We start from the raw sequence: 18961 nt of genomic DNA, 5'->3' as shown, positions 1-18961 counted from the left end.
GGGTCTCAGGAGGTCTTCAGGAGAAGTCAGGCCCAGGGTCGAATCCCAACTCTCATTTCGTAAGTGGTAATTAGGAACCGACATTATAAATACATTTACAAAAGTGCCTACCAAAGAACTGGCCTCTAATTGTGAGTTCTCTTTCCTAAGCTAATTTTCACATCTAGATTTAAGCAGGACACCTGCACCCACAAACTGAAGGTAGCTTTTTTTAAGCCCTAAACACTGGGAGTATATGAAGTTGGCCCCTTACCAGATCTCCAGGGCCTTCCCTATTAGATGCCACCCTCCTCTATGTCCGGTGCTCCGCCTCTCTGCTCTGTCCTACATTGGTCTATGGTGTTTGGGGGGGGGGGGGAAGCACACATTATACAGGTAGTCTAACTTGCCACGCAGGTCACAGAATTTGCTACCTTAGTGAAATAAAGTCACATTTCTGACAGTTAATGCGTACACGCCTGGAATAGTGTAAAAGTTGGCAACTACGGTTTCCTAATACTCCCACTAAAACTTAGCCAATTACACACAAATGGTGCAGCAGGCTGAAAAGGTTAAATTTCAGCTAAGAAAGCTTGTCACCCATCTGTCTGTATCAGACACTTTAACCAGCCTCGGGGAGTTCCCTGGGACAGACGATACAGCCATTGCCTTGAAAGGTTACAAAGACTCAAAGAAAGATGAGTAAAGGACAGGATGGAAAGCTGCGAAGATTCTAAAAAAAGCAAAGGTCGGACTGGAATGGGGTGGTCAGGCCAGCAGGATGAGGGATGAAACCAATGAATAAGGAATATTTAGCCGTGTTCTCCATCCTGGGGCTAGGGGTACAAACTAAAGTCCTGTCTTCATGAAGTTGACACTCGAGAAGGAGGAGACAAATGAGAAATGATTTTACTGACTCCCCTGTGCCACCCAGCCCTAAGCACTCTGTGTGTGGCTATTTGTCCTCAAGCAACCTTACAAGCCACATGCTACACTTACCCCAATTTGGCAAAGGCCCAAATTCCCCAGCCAGGAAGTGAGCAGGCAGGGCAGTAACCCCAGCAGCTGGACCCTGGAGTCTGCACTCTTACCCACTGGTGTATTAATAAGATGATAAACAAGAGGGTTCTCATTCCAGATGGTGACACAGAAGGGTCCTGAACTTACCTCCTCCCACAGATGCACTGAATCTACAACTACATATAGGACAACATCTTCTGAAAGAAACAAAAACTAGATGAGCAACTCCTACAAATTGGGCAAATGAGGAAAAAAGCCCACATTGAAACGGAGAGGAGAGGCCGAGACACGATCTTCCCTTAAGCACCCCCTCCGCCAGCATGGCCAGCCACGGTCAGGAAGGAACTCACAACTCCGAGCTTCTCCCTGAGGAGTGAAGGGTCTGGACCCCACATCTGGCACCCCAACTTTTAAGACCTACATCTAAGAGACGAGCCCCCAAAACATCTAGCTTTGAAAGCCAATGGGGTTTGTGTCCATGAGACCCACAGGCTACAGCAAACTACACATTTTCTGTAGTCTACTCACATTTTTTTATTTGAAGGATAAAAAGTCCATGAGAATACAGAAATTTCTAATAGTTTTTAAGATCTACTTCCTTAGCAATTTTCAAATGTACAGTACAGTACTATTAACTATAGCCACCACACTGTATGTGACATCCCCAGAACTTAACTTATAACTTGTGACCCCTTTATCCATTTCACCCACCGGAGAAATAGTTCTTAAAGGGCTCATGCAGACTGAGCTGGCCACCCCCAGAGCTCAGCGGAGAGGTAGCCCACTGAAAAGTGTCCAGTCTTCCTATGAAAGACACCTGCTTGCTTATCTGAAAGATTTGGCCTGAGGGAGGGGCAGGCTTCTAACTTAACACACACTGAGCACCCTTCTGAAGTATTCTAAAGGCCGCAGGGGCCAGTGGGAGCCATCTTCATGCTCTCCCTCTGCCTCCCTCCAGATCACTGGTATTTCTGGGAAAGGCACTTATGCACACATCTGGTGCCCTGGTCTTTGCAGCTGCTGCCTATGGGACAACCCTTGATCCCCTGGCTCTGGTGGCCAATGGGACTTACATTCGTGGGTGCCATAGGACGGCAACCAATGGAGAAATAGTTCTTTACTGGCTCCCCCCTCGCCAAGGGACAGCGGAGAGACAGCAGTCTGAAATGCATATCCAGTATTTCTGTGAAAGGTGCCTATTAGCTTATCTTCATAACTGTGGCCCAAGGGGCAAACTTCTCATTAAAAGCACTTCTAAGGGCCAACTATAATCCTCTCTGGAGACCAGGGAGGCTGCCAAGTATCATCATCATGCTTCCTCTGTCCCACCCTAGGTCATCAGGGTCTCCAGCATTTGTGGCCATACCACATCCTTTGATAACCTAGCTCTGGTGGCCAGAGGTGCTTGTGTTCACAGGGCTTGTGTTTTTGTGTTAGTGGAACAGTAGCAAACACAGAACCAGTTCCTAACTGGCTATTACCCCAAGGCTCAGCACAGAGGGAATACACAGAAATGCCCATCTCCCAGGCTTCCCCTGAAAGAGATATGTTTGCATACTTTAAAAACTAAGTGTCTGGCTTCCAATCAGCCTGAATCTAGGTGCTGACCGAGATACTCCCCTTTGGGACACTGAGAGATCTTGGTAAGATCTTGGTAAACCCTCACCTACTGGAAGCCACTAAATCTATAGTAGGCTGCTTGAACAATCACAAAGCTTTGGGAGACAGCCAAGAGCTAGGGCAGGATTGAGCAATAAGGTTCATCTCCTACATGATGTCACCCCTTCAAAACTGGGAAAGGTGGCTATTTAAATCATAGATTTAAAAGAAAACAACAGAGATTCAAAGAAAAATGAAGAAACAAGAATACGTTCCAAACAAAAGGATAAGATAAAACCTTAGAAAAAGCCCTCAGTGAAACAGAGATAAGTAATTTACCTGATAAAATGTTCAAAGTAACAGTCATAAAGTAGCTCACCATGCTTGGAAGGTGAATGATGAATACAGTGAGAACTTCAACAAAGAGACAGAAAATATAAGATAGTACCAAATAGAAGTCACAGAGCTGAAAAATACAGTATACTAAAAAATGCACTAGGTCATTCAATAGCAGACTAGATAAAGCAGAACAAGGAATCAGTGGACTCGAAGACAGGGTAGTGGAACTCATCCAATCAGAACAGCAAAAAGAAAAAAAGAATGAAAAAGCTTAAGGGACTTACGGGACAAGATCAAGAAGACCAATATTCACATTACAGGGGTCGCAGAAGAAGAGAGAGAGAAAAGGGGGCAGAAATTTTATTTGAACAAATTATGGCTGAAAGTTTCCCCAACCTGGGAAAGGAAACTGACAGCGAGATCCAGGAAGCCCAGAGAATTCTAAAAAAGATGGACCCAAAGAGATCCACACCAAGACACATAATTAAACCATTAAAGACAAGGAGAGAATCTTAAAAAGCAGTGGGAAAAAAAACAGCTTGTTACATACAAGTGAACTCTCATAAGACTATGAGCTATTCTTCAGCAGAAATTTTGCAGGCCAGAAAGGAGTGACATAATATATTCAAAGTGCTAAAAGGAAGTGCCAACTAAGACCACTCTGTCTGGCAAAGGTGTGCTTCAGAACTGAAGGAGACATAAAGAGTTTTCCAAACAAGCAAAATCTGAAGGAGTTCATCACCACTAGACAGACCAGCCTTACAAGAAATGCCGAAAGGAAAAGAAAGGAAAGGAGAGGGTGCTAATTAGTAACAGGAATACATATGAAAGTATAAATCTTACTGGCAAAGATAAATATATAATAATCTAATGTAAAAATAGTGAGTTAATTTATAAAGCTAGTATGAAGGTTAAAAGACAAAAGTAATAAAAATAACTATAAAAAGTTATTAATGGATACACAAAGTTAAAAAAAATATGTGACATCAAAAGCAAATTGTGGGGTCAGAGGGAAGTAAATGTAGAGCTTTAGAATGTGTTTGAACTTAGTCATCATCAACTAAAAATACTGTTATAAGTTGTTTTATGTAAGCCTCATGGCAACCACAAAGCAAAAACACATACTAGATACACAAAAGAGAAAGAAAAAGGAATGTAAGCATATCACTACAGAAAATCATCAAGTCACCAAGGAAGAGAACAAGAGAAGAATAAAGGAATTTCAAACCAGCCAGAAAATGATTAAAATGGAATAAGTATATACCTGTTGACTTACTTTAAATGTAAATGGACTAAATTCTTCAATCAAAACACCCAGAGTGGCTGAATGGATAAAAAAATAAATAAATAAATAAATAAAACAAGACCCATAAAGGATCCCAGTCCAAGATGGCTATGTAGGAAGACACTGAACTCACTTCCTCCATGGAACATAACAAATTACACCTCTTTATAGAGCAATTCCTCCTGAAGAAGAACTGAGGGCCAACTGAACAGCTTCTGCACAACAAAAGATGGAGTGGCAAAAGAGAACAACAAGAGAGATGGAGACACATTAACAAAGGAACCCTCCATCCCTGATGCTGCAAATGGCAGTGGGGAGGGATGGTACAGAGGGACTGGGAGCACATTCATCTATCATGGGGCACAGAAAAAAGAACTGCAGTTAAAAAAGTAACTAGCATATAAAAGAACCAGCCCTAGAACTCCACCACACAGTAAGGGAGCTGCTAAAACTCTCCAGGTGAGAACTGCCGGACAAGGTCTACACTTTTCCACCTTGAAAGCACAGACCAGGGTACAGTCCAGGCACCCCATCCAGCCTGCCTGTCCGTAGCCCCTGGCTTCTAGCCCACACCAGCCTAGCCATCCCACCAAGGTAGCCACAGGGCAATGCATACCTGGAAATCCCTGGTTAGCAATCATTATAACTCCAGCTTTTGCACCACGGTGAGAGAGGTGCAAAGCACCCTGGAACACTCCAGGCCCATACCACTTGGATTTCAGGCAGCTTGCTAGGACACCCCCAGTGCAGAGAGCTCTAGAACCTCCTGGCTACCATCTGCTTCAAGTCCAGCTGCCCCACCAGGGTGCCCCCTGCATGAAGCACCCTGGGAACCCTGCACCTGTGCCTGCCTTGGTTCCAGCCACCACACCTGGGCACTCTCTCTATGCAGAGTGCCCCAGAACACCCCCACCCATGTCAGTCTTGGCTCCAGTCACCTGGACAGGGCATCTCCTGTACTGAGCACTGCAGGACACCCCAGCTTGCAACCACTTCAGCTTCAGCTGTCCTGCCAGGGCACATTATCTGTGGAGAGCCCCTGGACTACATTGGCCCATGCCCACTTTAGCTTCAGCTATCCTGCCAGGATGCCCCTGCATGGAATACCCCAGGACCCCCATGCTTGTACCCCACCTTAGCTCCAGCCACTCCTCCATGGCATATTCTATGCAGAGTCCTAGAACACCCCAGTTTACACCCACTTCAGCTTCAGCTATCTTGCCAAGGTGCCCTCTGTGCATAGAGCCCTTGGTTTGCCCCCATTTCAGCTTCAGCTATCCTGCCAGGGAGCCCTCAGTGTGCAGAATCCCAGGATACCCCAGGCTGCATTCACTTCAACTTCAGATATCCTGCTAAAGCACGTGCTGCACAGAGAGCCCCATGACACCCTGACTTGCAGTCACTTCAGCTTCAGCTGTCCTGCAGGGTGCCTACTGCATGGAGAGCCCCAAGACCCCTGGCCCACACCAACCACAGCTCCAGCAACCATCAAAAGTCACCAAGCACACACAGTCTACATAGAGGATTAACATACACAGGACCATGTCTTCAAGTTTAGGAGAAGTAGCTGTTCTGCTAATCTATAGAAACAAAAAGAGAAAGTAAAGCAAAATGGAGAGACAGAGGAATATGCTCCAAAAGAAAGAACAAGACAAAACCTCAGAAAAAGAACTAAATGAAATAGAGATAAGCAATATGCTTATATAAAGAATATAATTATTGTAAAGATGCTCACTGGGCTGGAGAGAAGAGTGGAAGAATTCAGCAAGACCTTCAATAAAGAGATAGAAAATACAAAAAAGAAGCAATCAGAGTTAAAGAATACAAAAACTGAAATTTAAAAATATGCTAGAGGGAATCAAAACATTAGCTAATGCAGAAGAACATATCAGTGATCTGGAAGACAAGGTAATGATAAGCACCCAAGCTGAACAGCAAAAAGAGAAAAGAATTTTTAAAAATTAGGACAGGTTAAGGGATCTCTTAGACAATATCAAGCAAACAAACTTTCACATTATAGGGGTCCCAGAAGAGAGAAAGAAAGGGGCAGAAAACTTATCTGAAGAAATAATAACTGAAAACTTCCCTAACCTAGGAGAAAAAATAGATATCCAGGTTCAAGAAGTACAGAGAGTTTCAAACAAGATAAACCCAAGGAAGTCCACACCATGGCAAATTATCTTTAACCTTTAATATTTTAATTATTAAAAGAGAATTTTAAAAGCAGCAAGAGAGAAGCAAAACATTATGTACAAGGGAAACCCTATAGAGTTATTAGCTGATTTTTCAGCAGAAACTTTGCAGGCCACAAGAAAGTACATGATATAGTCAAAGTGCTGAAAGGAAAAAACTTACAACGAAGAATACTTTAATCAAGGTTATCATTCAGAACTGAAGTAAAGATACAGAGTTTCCCAAACAAAAGTTAAAGGAGTTTATTACCACTAAACAAGCCTTACAAGAAATGTTAAAGGGACTTCAAGCGGAAAATAGCCATAATTAGACATGAGGAAACTATGAATAAAAAGATATAAAATATGACAGCATATACATAAAACATGGAGGGAGTAAAAAATGTTTTTAAGAATTTGTTTGAACTTAAATGATAATCAACCTAATACAGACTGCTATATAGTTAGGACGTTGTATATGAACCTCATGGTAATCAAAAACCCAAAACCTATAACAGATACACAAAAATTAAAGAGAAAGAAAGCAAAATATAGGACTACAGAAACTCATCAAATACAAAGAAAGAGAGCAAGAGAAGAAAGGAACAGAGAACAACAAAATCAACTAGAAAACAATTAACAAAATGGCAGTAAGTACATACCTATCAATAATTAATTTAAATGTAAACAATCTAAATGCTCCAATCAAAAGACATAGAGTGGTGGAATAGGTAGAAAAACAAAAAACAATCATTTATATGCTGCCTATAAGAGACTCACCTCAGACCTAAAGACACATACAGACTGAAAGTGAAGGGATGGAAAAGCACTTACATGCAAATGGAAGTGGGAAAAAAAAAAAAAAAAGCTGGGGTAGCAATACTTATACCAGACAAAACAGACTTTAGGGCAAAGACTAACAAGAAACAAAAAAGGGCATTATATGATGACAAAGGGATCAATCCAACAAGAGGATATAACAATTGTAATAACCTATGTACCCAACACAGGAGCACCTAAATACATAAAGCAAATACTAAGGGAAGTAAAGAGAGAAATTTATGATGATACAACAATAGTAGGGGACACCCCACTTACATCAGTGGATAGATCATCCAGGCAGAAAATCAATAAGTGTCTTTGAATGACACAATAGACCAGATGGACCTAACAGATATATACAGAACATCCCATCCAGAAATACATATTCTTTTCAAGTGCACACGCAGCACTCTCCAGAATAGATTACATTAGGCCACAAAACAAGTCTCAATAAATTTAAGAAGACTGATAACGTATTGCGCATCTTTTCCAACCACAATCGTATGAAACTAGAAATCAATCACAAGAACAAAACTGGAAAAACACAAACGTGTAGACTAGATAACATGATACTAAACAGCCAATGGGTCCATGAAGAAATCAAAAAAGAATTTAAAAAATACATGGAGACAAATGAAAATGAAAACACAATGGTCCAAAAGATCTCTGGGACATGATGAAAACAGTTTTATTTTTTGTTTTTGTAAGATTTTATCCACTTATTTAAGAGAGCGAGAGGGAGAGAAAGAGAGAACATGAGCAGAGGGGAGGGGCAAACAGAGAAGCAGGCTCCCCAGTGAGCAGGGAGCCTGATGTGGGGCTTGATCCCAGGGCCCTGGGATCATAACCTGAACCAAAGGCAGACGCTTAACTGACTGAGCCACCCAGGTGCCCCATGAAAGCAGTTCTAAGAGGAAAATATACAGTGATACAGGCCTACCTCAAGAAACAAGTAAAAGCTCAAAGAATCTAACCTTACACCTAAAGGAACTAGAAAAAGAACAAGCACAGCCCAAGGAGGAAATGATAAATTGGAGAAGTAAATAAAATAAAGATTTTTTTAAAAATAGGAACAAAAAAATTAAAGAGCTGGTCCTTTGAAAAGATAAAACTGATAAACACTTAGCCAGAATCATGAAGAAAAAAAACAGACAGGACCCAAAAAATAAATAAAATCAGATATGAAAGAGAATTAACAGTAGACACCACACTTCAAAAAGGATTATAAGAGAATACTATGAAAAATTATATGCCAACAAATTGGACAACCTAGAAGAAATGGATATATTCCTAGAAACATACCATCTTCCAAAACTTTATCAAGAAGAAATAGAGTATTTGAACAGACTGATTACTAGCAATAAAATTGAATTGGTAATCAAAAACTACCAAAAAATAGGGGCACCTGGGTGGCTCAGTTGTTAAGCGTCTGCCTTCGGCTCAGGTCATGATCCCAGGGTCCTGGAATCGAGCCCCGCATCGGGCTCCCTGCTCCTCAGGAAGCCTGCTTCTCCCTCTCCCACTCCCCCTGCTTGGGTTCCTTCTTTCTCTGTGTCTCTCTCTGTCAAATAAATAAAATCTTAAAAAAAAAAAAAAAAAAACTACCAAAAAATAAAAGTCCAGGATCACACAGATTCAAAGGTGAATTCTACCAAACATTTAAAGGTTTAATAACTGTTCTCCTCAAACTATTCCAAAAAAATAGAAGAGGAAGGACAGCTTCCAAATACATCCTGTGAAGCCAGCATTACCCTGATGCCAAAACAAGGGCACCACACACACAAAAAAAATTATAGGCCAATATCCCTGATGAACATAGATGCAGAAATCCTCAACAAAATATTAGCAAACCACATTCAAAAATACATTAAAAGGATCATTCACCACGATCAAATAAGATTTATTCTAGGGGTACAAATATGGCTCAATATTTGTAAATCAATCAACATGCTATACCACATCAATAAAATGAAGGATAAAAATCATATGATCATTTCAATAGATGCAGAAAAATCATGTGAAAAATTCAACATCTGTCCATGATCAAAACTCTCAACAAAGTGGGTTTAGAGGTAACACACCTCAACATAATAAAAGGCCATATATGAAAAAACCACACTTAATATCTTACTCAATGGTGAAAAACTGCAAGCTTTTCCTCTAAGATCAGGAACAAGACAAGGATATCCACTTTCAAACTTTTATTCAACATATAGTACTAGCAGGACTAGCCACAGAAATAAACCAAAAAAATAAGGGGCATCCAAATTGGTAAGGAATAAATTAAACTGTCACTCTTTGCAGATGACATGATATTATACACCGAAAACCTGAAAGACACCACCAAAAAACTATTAGAAGTAATAAATGAATTCAGTAGAGTTGTAGGATACAAAATTAATACCCATAAATCAGTAGTGCTCCTATACAGCAATAGTGCAAAAGCAGAAAAAGAAATGAAGACAATTACAATTACACTAAAAATAAAAACCTAGAAATAAACTTAACCAAAGAGGTTAAAGACCTGTACTCTGAAAACCATAAACACTGAAGAAATTAAAGATAACACAAATGGGAAGACACTCCATGCTCACGGATTGGCAGAATAAATATTCCACACTCCCCTTAGCAAGTACAGATTCAATGCAATACCAATCAAAATTCCAGTGGCATTTTTCACAGAATTAGAACAAATGATGCAAAAATTTGTATAAGAACACAAAAAAACCCTGAATATCCAAAGCAGTCTTGAGAAAGAACAGGCAGAAGTATCACAATCCCAGATTTCAAGACATACTACAAAGCTGCAGGAATCAAAACAGTCTCGTACTGGCACAAAAACAGACACACATAGACCAATGGAACAGAATAGACAACCCAGCAATAAATCCATGCTTATATAGTCAATCTATGACAAAGGAGGCAAAAATATACAATGGGGAATATATAGTCTTTTCAATAAATGGTGCTGGGGAAAACTGGACAGCTACATGTAAAAGAATGAAACTCGACCACTTTCTCACACTATACACAAAAATAAACTCAAAATATTTTAAAGACCTAAATGTGAGACCTGAAACTATAAAAATCCTAGGGGAGAACACAAGCAGTAATGTCACTGATGCTGGCCTTAGCAACATTTTTCTAGATGTCTCCTTTGGCAAGGGAAACAAAACCAAAAAATAAAGGGACTACATCAAAATAAGTTTCTGCACAGTGAAGGAAACCATCAACAAAACAAAAAGGCAACCTACTGAATGGCAGAAGACATTTGCAAATGATATATCCACTCAGGGGTTAATATCCAAAATATATAAAGACTTCTACAACTTAACACCATAAAACCCCAAATAATCTGATTAAAAAATGGGCAGAGGACCTGAATAGGCATTTTTCCAAAGAAGACATACAGATGGCCAACAGACACACATACCATGTCAGTATTCCATCCAAAAGCAGAATACACGTTCTTTTCAAGAAAACATGAAACATTCTCAAAAATAGATCATGGTAGGCCACAAAAACAAGTCTTAAATTTAAGAAGGTTGAAATCATATCAAGCATCTTTTCCAATCACAGTGGTATGGAACTAGAAATCAATTATAAGAAGGGAACTGAAAAACTCACAAATATATGTAGATTAAAGAACACACTATGGAACAATCATGAATCTAAGAAGAAATAAAAGACCTATCCTGCCCCCCACCACGGCCCCACCCCACTAGATTCATCAGGTGCATGCAATCCCCACAGAGGATGCCCCTTGAACACCTGACTCTTGTGGGGGGGGTGTGGAGAGGGAACTGTGTTTCTGAGTCCCATGGGGCTAAAACAACTGGCGAGGCAGTTCTTGGTAGGCTACCACCCCCAGGGCACTGACTGCACAGACAGCGGACTGAAACACATCTCCAGGCTTCCAGTGACCACTCCTTTAAGACTGGGAGAGAGCTCTTTCGCCTCATACTAGAAACAAGCACAGAGTCCAGCAAAATGAGGAAACAAATATGTTTCAAAGAAAAAAAAAACAAGATAAAAAATCCCAGAATAAAACTTTACTGAAACAGAGGTAATTTACCTGATGAAAAGTTCAAAGTAACAGTCACAGATGCTCACCAATCTTGACAGAAGAATAGACGAACACAGAGAGAACTTCAACAAAGAGAAAATATTAGAAAGTGCCGAACAGAAGTCATAAAGCTGAAGAACACAATAACCGAATAATACACTAAAGGGGTTCAATAGCAGATGAGATGAATCAGAAGAAAGAATCAGTGACCTGGAAGCCAAGGCAGTGGAACTCACACAAAGAGATCAGCAAAAAGAAAAAGAATTTTTAAAAATGAAAAATAACTTAAGGGACCTATAGAACAACATCCGGTGATAAGGGATAGTAAGACTTTAAGTGGACTAGCAATTTTGGTTGGTGTGAGCTTAAAGAACAAAATAACCTCTGAGTGATTAAAATCTAGACTCACTAGCCAAAGTATTACATCACTTATTGAAGCAAGATATTGATCAACAGAACAAGTTACCCTCAGATAACAGTGCAATCCTATTCTAGAGTTCATCTCAACAATAGGGTTTACGACCTCAGTGTTGTGTCAGGACATCCCAAGGTGCAACCACTATTAATGGTTCATTTGTTCAATGATTAAAATCCTCCCTGATCTAAGACCAAAGTAATTCAGGTTAGTTTCTTTCTATTATAAATTTCTCCCACTATGAAAGGACAAGAGAAATGAAGCCTACTTTATTAGCTTGAGACATCCTCAAACTAATAGATTATATAATCTTAATTAATTTACATCTACCCTGCCCAAGAACAGGATTTGTTAGGATGGCAGAGCCCATTAACTGTGTAAAACTTAAGCCTTTATACCCAGAAGTTCAATCTCTCTTCCTAACAAAATGTTTATAATCAACATAATCTCATTGGTTATCCCCACCCCACTTGCCATAGCATTCCTCACACTAATCAAATGAAAAGTGCTAGGATATACACAACTTTGCAAAGGACCAGACATTGTTTGCCCTCATGGTCTATTACAACCCATTGCTGATGCTGTAAAACTATTCATTAAAGAACGAATGAAACACTAACATCATCAATATCCATACCCATTATTGAACCAATCTTAGCCCTCACCATAGCCCTACAATATAAGTTCTCCTTCCTATACCATACCCACTAATCAATATAAACCTAGGAGTACTATTCATGCTAGCTACATCAAGCTCAGTTATAAGTTCCATCCCCTTATCTGGACAGGCCTCAAATTCAAATATGCATTACCTGGAGCTATCTGAGGAGTAGTACAGAGAATTTCACACGAAGTAGCACAGAGAATTTCACACGAAGTAGCAAAGAGAATTTCACACGAAGTAACTCTAGCAATTATCTTATTATCAGTACTACTAATAAATGGATTGCTTACACTATCAACATTAATCATTACTCAAGAATCCTTACGATTAATTTTTCCATCATGACCACTAGCCATGATAGGATTCATTTCAATACTAGCAGAAACCAACTGAGCTCTATTCTACCTAACAGGAGAAAGAGAACTAGTCACTGGCTTCAACACTGAATATACAGCAAGCCCATGTGCCCTATTTTTCCTAGCAGAATGGCCAAAATCCTCCTAATAAACATTTTCACAACAATCATCTTCCTAGAAGCATTTCACAGCCCCTACATGCCAGAACTATGTACAGTTAATATCATTGTCAAAACCCTCCTACTAACCATTATCTTTCCATGAATTTGGGCATCTTACCCACAATTCCAGTACAACTAATACACCTCTTGTGAAAAAACTTTCTATCACTAGATTAGCTCTTTGTATGTGACACATACCCTTGCCTATCATTAGATCAGGTATTATACCACAATCCTAAAAATACCTCTGACAGAGTTACTTCGATAGAGTAAATAATAGAGGTTTAAATCTTATTTATTACATTATTGTAATATATATTTTAATGTTATTTCTTTTATTCCTATAATTATAGAAATCAAACCTTAAAAGTTATAGCATATTCTATAATAAAGTCAGCTAAATAAACTATTGAGCCCATCCCCCCCAATATTGGTTAATACCCTTCCCATGCTAATAACCCCCCTCATTTTTACATTATAACAACCATTATCTCAGGAACTATAATTGTAATAACAAGCTCTCACTGACTATCTAAATTGGCTTTGAATAAATATACTAGCTATTATCCTAGCTTTAATAAAAAAAAAAAAAAACTTAACCCTTGAACGATAGAAGCATCTACTAAGTATTTCCTAACACAAGCAACAACATCAGTACTTCTTATAATGGCTATTATTAACTTAATATACTCTGGACAATGAACAATTACAAAAATCTCTAATCCAACAGCATCCATCTGCCATTGTAACAATAGCTCTCATTATAAAATTTGGACTTTCCCCTTTCCACTTCTGAGTACCTGAAGTAACACAAGGAATTCCATTATCCTCAGGTCTGATTTTATTAACATGACAAAACTTGCATCAGTGTCAATCTTATACCAAATCTCATCTCCATTAATCCAGACTTAATTCTAACCATAGCTATTACATCAATTGTAATTGGAAGATGAGGTGGACTTAACAAAAATGCATATATGAAAAATCATAGCCTATTCATCAATTGCCCACATGAAATGAATAACACCTATCACAATTTATAACCCAACAATAATAACCCAAAATCTATTAATCTACATCATGAGGACACTCACCACATTCATATTTTTATGTGTAATTCATCCACCATAACACTATCACTCTCATATATATGAAACAAAATACCCTTAATCACTACATTAATCTTTACCACCATACTATCAATAGGCCTTCCTCCTCTCTTGGGATTCCTGCCCAAATGGATAATTATCCAGGAACTGACAAAAAATTAGCTTATTATACGAACATTAATAGCCATTATAGCACTACTCAATTTGTACTTCTACATGCAATTAACTTCACATCACTAATTATATTTCCATCAATAAACAACATAAAAATAAAAGGACCATTTGAAAGTACAAAATGGTTAACTCTTTTAACACCACTAATTATAACATCAACAATTCTCCCACTAACACCAATGCTATCAATCTTGGAGTAGGAATTTAGGTTAGAAAAGACCAAGAGCCTTCAAAGCCCTAAGTGTATTCACTTAAATCCTAAAAAGTACGATGTTTGTAAGACTTTATCCTACATCAGTTGAACACAAATCAAATTCTTTAATTAAGCTAAAACCTTACTAGATTGGTGGGTTGCCACCCCATGAAATTTTAGTTAATGGCTAAATACCCGAATCAATTGGCTTCAATTTATTTCTCCCACCACCTAGGGGGAAGAAAGGCAGAAGAAGCCCCAGCAGAGTTGAAGCTGCTTCTTTGAATTTGTAATTCAGTATGATATTCCCCGCAGGGCTTGGCAAACGAGGACTCTACCTCTGTCTTTAGATTTAGAGGTTAATGCTTACTCAGCTATTTTACCTATGTTCATAAACTGCTTACTATTCTCAACAAACCATAAAGATATCAGCATTCCATACCTACTATTTGGTGCATGAACTAGAATAGAAGGAACTGCCTGAAGCCTTTTTTTTTTTTTTAAGATTATTTATTTATTCGAGAGAGAGCGAGAGTGCAGGGGGAGGAGCAGAGGGAGAGGGACAAGCAGACAAGCAGACTCCATGCGGAGCGTGGAGCCCAACACAGGTCATGAGATCATGACCTGAGCTGAAACCAAGAGTCGGATGCTTAACCAGTGTAGCCACCCAGATGCCCCTGTCTGAATCCTTTTATTTTTTTTCACTTAAGTCTTTGGTTTATTTTTTATCAGTTTTAAAGTTCTCTACTTATAAATCCTGGACACATTTTGTTAGATTTATACCTAAATATTTTTTTTTGGTGTGATTTTAAATGGTACTTTTAATCCATGTGGAACTTGGCCAACCTGGAGCTTTACTGGGAGATCACCTAATTTATAATGTAACTATAACTGCCCATGCATTCATGATAATTTTCTTTATAGTATTAGCTATTATAATTGGAGAATTTGGAAACTGTTTAGTCCCCTTAATAATCAGAGCACCTCAGCATTCCCCCAAATAAATAATTTAAAAAAAAGAAACTCATGTTAAGATTTTATCTATTTATTTGACACAGAGAGAGACAGCGAAAGAGGGAACACAAGCAGGGGGAGGGGGAGTGGGAGTGGGAGAAGTAGGCTTCCCACTGAGCAGGGAGCCCGATGTGGGGCTCAATCCCAGGACCCTGGGATCATGACCTGAGCCAAAGGCAGACGCTTAACGACTGAGCCACCCAGGAGCCCCAAATAACATGAGTTTCTGACTATTACCACCATCATTTCTGCTCTTACATCATCAGGAACTATTTGAAGAGCATACACACCCCTAACCAGGAACCTAACTCCCTAGAAGCCTCAGTCAATTTAACAATCCTCTCTCTCCATCTATGTGTATCCTCAATTTTAGGTGCTATCAATCATATTACCACAATCATTAATATAAAACCACCAGCTGTATCTCAATACTAAACACCTTTATTCATTGGATCCCTCCTAACTACAGCCATCCTATTACTACTATCACATCCAGTCTTAGCAGCCAGAATTACCATATTACTAACAGACAATAACCTAAAACACCATATTCTTTGATCCTGTAGGAGGAGGCAACCCAATTTGATACCAATGCTTATATTGATTTTGATTCTCCAGCTATTCCAAAGTTTATATTCTTATCTTCCCTGAATTTGGAATAATTTCCCATATTATTATGTATTATTCAGGGAAAAAAGAACCTTTTGGATATACAGGAATAGTCTGAGCCATAATATCTATTCGATTCCTAGGTGTATTGTATGAGCCCATCATATATTAACAGTAGGCACAGATGTTGACATATAGCATATTTTACATCAGCTACTAGAATTATTGCCACCCTTACAGGAGTAAAAGTATTTAGCTAACAACCCTTCACGGAGGCAACATTAAATGATCACTAGCCATACTATGAGCTCTAGCTTTTATCTTCCTATTCATAGGAGGTCTAACAGGAATTGTCTTAGCCAACTCATCCCTAGATATTGTTCTCCAGGACACATACTATATGGTAGCACATTTTTACTACATATTATCAATAGGAGCATTATTCACCATCACAGGAAGATCTGTTCACTGATTCCCATTATTTTCTACAAGCTACACAGTCAACTGTCTTGGGCAAAAATCCTCTTTACAATCATAGTAATTGGAGCTAATGTAACTTTCTTCCCTCTCAGGAATGCCCTGACATTACTCTGACTGTCCAGATGCATGCACAACATGAAACACTATGTCATCTATCGGTTCATTCATCTCAACAGCAGTAATATTAATTATCTTCATAATTTGAGAAGTATTTGCATCTAAATGAGAAGTAGCAATCGTGGAATTAACTAACACTAATCCTGAATGACTACATGGATGCCCTCCACCATATCATATATTTAAAGAATCCTCTTACATAAGCCTAAAATAAGAAAAAAAAAAAACCCTCTAAAAATGATTTCAAGCCAATACCATAACCATTATGTCTTTTTCAATAGTGAAATATTAGTAAAACTTACATAATTTTGTCAAAGTTAAATTATGGGTTTAAGTCTTTATATCTCCATGGCATATCCATTCAACTAGGCTTTTAAGATGCAACATCCCACATTATAGAAGAACTCCTACACTTTCATGACCATACATAATCATCTTAACCAACTCTATAGTTCTTTATATCATTTCACTGGTATTAACAGCTAAATTAACGCAAATAAAATAGATGTGCAAGAAGTAGAAACAATATGGACTATCTTACCAGTCATTATCCTAATCTTAATTGCTCTGCCATCACTATAAATTCTTGATATAATAGATGAGATCAACAGCCCCTCACCAGTAACTGGAAAAACTAGGCTGTCAGTGATACTGAAGCTATGAATATATGGACTATAAAGACTTAAACTTTGACTTCTACTTCCTGACTTCTTGACTCCTTAAACTTTGATCCCCACACAAGACCGAAAACCAACAGAACTACAACTAGTAAAGGTTGACAACCAAGTTGTCTTACCCATAGAAATAACAATCCAAATATTAATCTCATTGGCAGATATCTTGCACTCATAAGCCACCCCCAAACAAATCAAACAACCTCAATACCTATACAGACAAACCTATATTATGGGCAGTGCTCAGAAATTTGTGGGTCAAGTCAGTTTTATACCAGTTATTCTTAAATTAATCCCACTAAAACACTTAGAAAAATTATCTGCAACTATACTGTAATGTCATTAAGAAGTTAAGTAGTATTGGGGTGCCTGGGTGGCTTAGTTGATTAAGTGCCCGACTCCTGATTTTGGCTCAGGTCATGATCTCAGGTTCATGAGCTGGCCATGGAGCCTGCTTAGGATTCTCTCTCTCCCTCTCCTTCTGCCTCTCCCCCGTAAAAAAAAATAAAACTTAAAAAAAAAAAAATGTGAAAGAAGCTAAGTAGTATTATTAACCTTTAAAAGGTTAAGGACAGAGTTTAAGCTTCTCCTTAATGATATGCCACAACTAGACACATCAGTGTAATTTATCACCTTCATATTAATAATTATAAACCTATTTGTTGTATTTCAGCTAAAAATTTCAAATCACTATGACCAATCAAACTCAAAATTAAAAACAACAAAGACACTGGAGTACTTCACCCCTTGAGAGAAAAAGTAAATTAAAATCTATTTGCCTCTTTCATTATCCCAATAATGATAGGGTTATCTATCATAGTTTCAATTACTATATTCCCTACAACCTAACCAACTAATCAACAACTATCTAATTGCTATCAAAAAATGACTAATTCAGTTAGCATCAAAACAAGTAACTATCCATAATCATAGGACACAATCAAGGACAAAACTGAACCCTAATATTCCGATTACTCATTCTACTTATTGGCTTAGCAAGCCTGCTAGGCCTACTACCACACTCAGGTACACCCACCACACAACTCTCAATGAATCTGGGAATAGCCATTCCACCTTGAGCAGGGACAGTAATTAATAGCTTGTGTCACAAAACAAAAGCATCTTAGCCCACTTCCTATCCCAAAGAATAACCATCCCACTCATTCCAATACTAGCAATTATCAAAACCATTAGCCTTTTCATCCAACCAAGAGCACTAGCTGTATGGCTAACTACCAGTATCACCGCTGAACACCTACTCATTCATTTAATTGTAGGAGGAAGCCTTGCCTTCATGAAAATTAGCCTCACTATAGCTCTCTTTACCTTCATCACTCTTAATTCTACTATCCTTGAATTCACTGTGGGCTTAATTCAGGCTTACATATTCACTCTACTAGTAAGCCTTCCCCTTACATGATAACATCTAATGACCCACCAAACCCACACGTACCATATAGTAAACTCCTGCTCCCAACAATTTATAGGCACTCTATCAGCTTTCCTTGTAACATCAGGTCTAGTAATATGGTTTTACTTTAACTCAATCTTCCTCCTGTCCTTAGGCATCAACAATTAATGTCTTGACTATGTATCACTGAAGATGAGACATTATTTGAAAAAGTACATTCCAAGGTCACCACACACCAATTGTTCAAAAAGGGCTTCAGTATGGAGTGATTCTTTTCATTATTTCAGGGAAATCTTTACTAGT

At 38.6% G+C, this 18961-nt stretch overlaps 1 pseudogene; it reads left to right on the top strand.

Annotated features, from left to right (window-relative positions):
- Nucleotides 1-14690: 14690 nt before the first annotated feature.
- LOC118001536 lies at nt 14691-16787 on the top strand (annotated as a pseudogene).
- Nucleotides 16788-18961: the final 2174 nt, after the last annotated feature.

Source organism: Mirounga leonina, unplaced genomic scaffold (assembly GCF_011800145.1).
Source record: "Mirounga leonina isolate KUSES-001 unplaced genomic scaffold, KU_Mleo_1.0 Mir_53, whole genome shotgun sequence".
Lineage (NCBI taxonomy): Eukaryota > Metazoa > Chordata > Mammalia > Carnivora > Phocidae > Mirounga > Mirounga leonina.
Note: the sequence above shows the minus strand (reverse complement) of the source record. Positions and strands in the feature narration are given on the sequence as shown.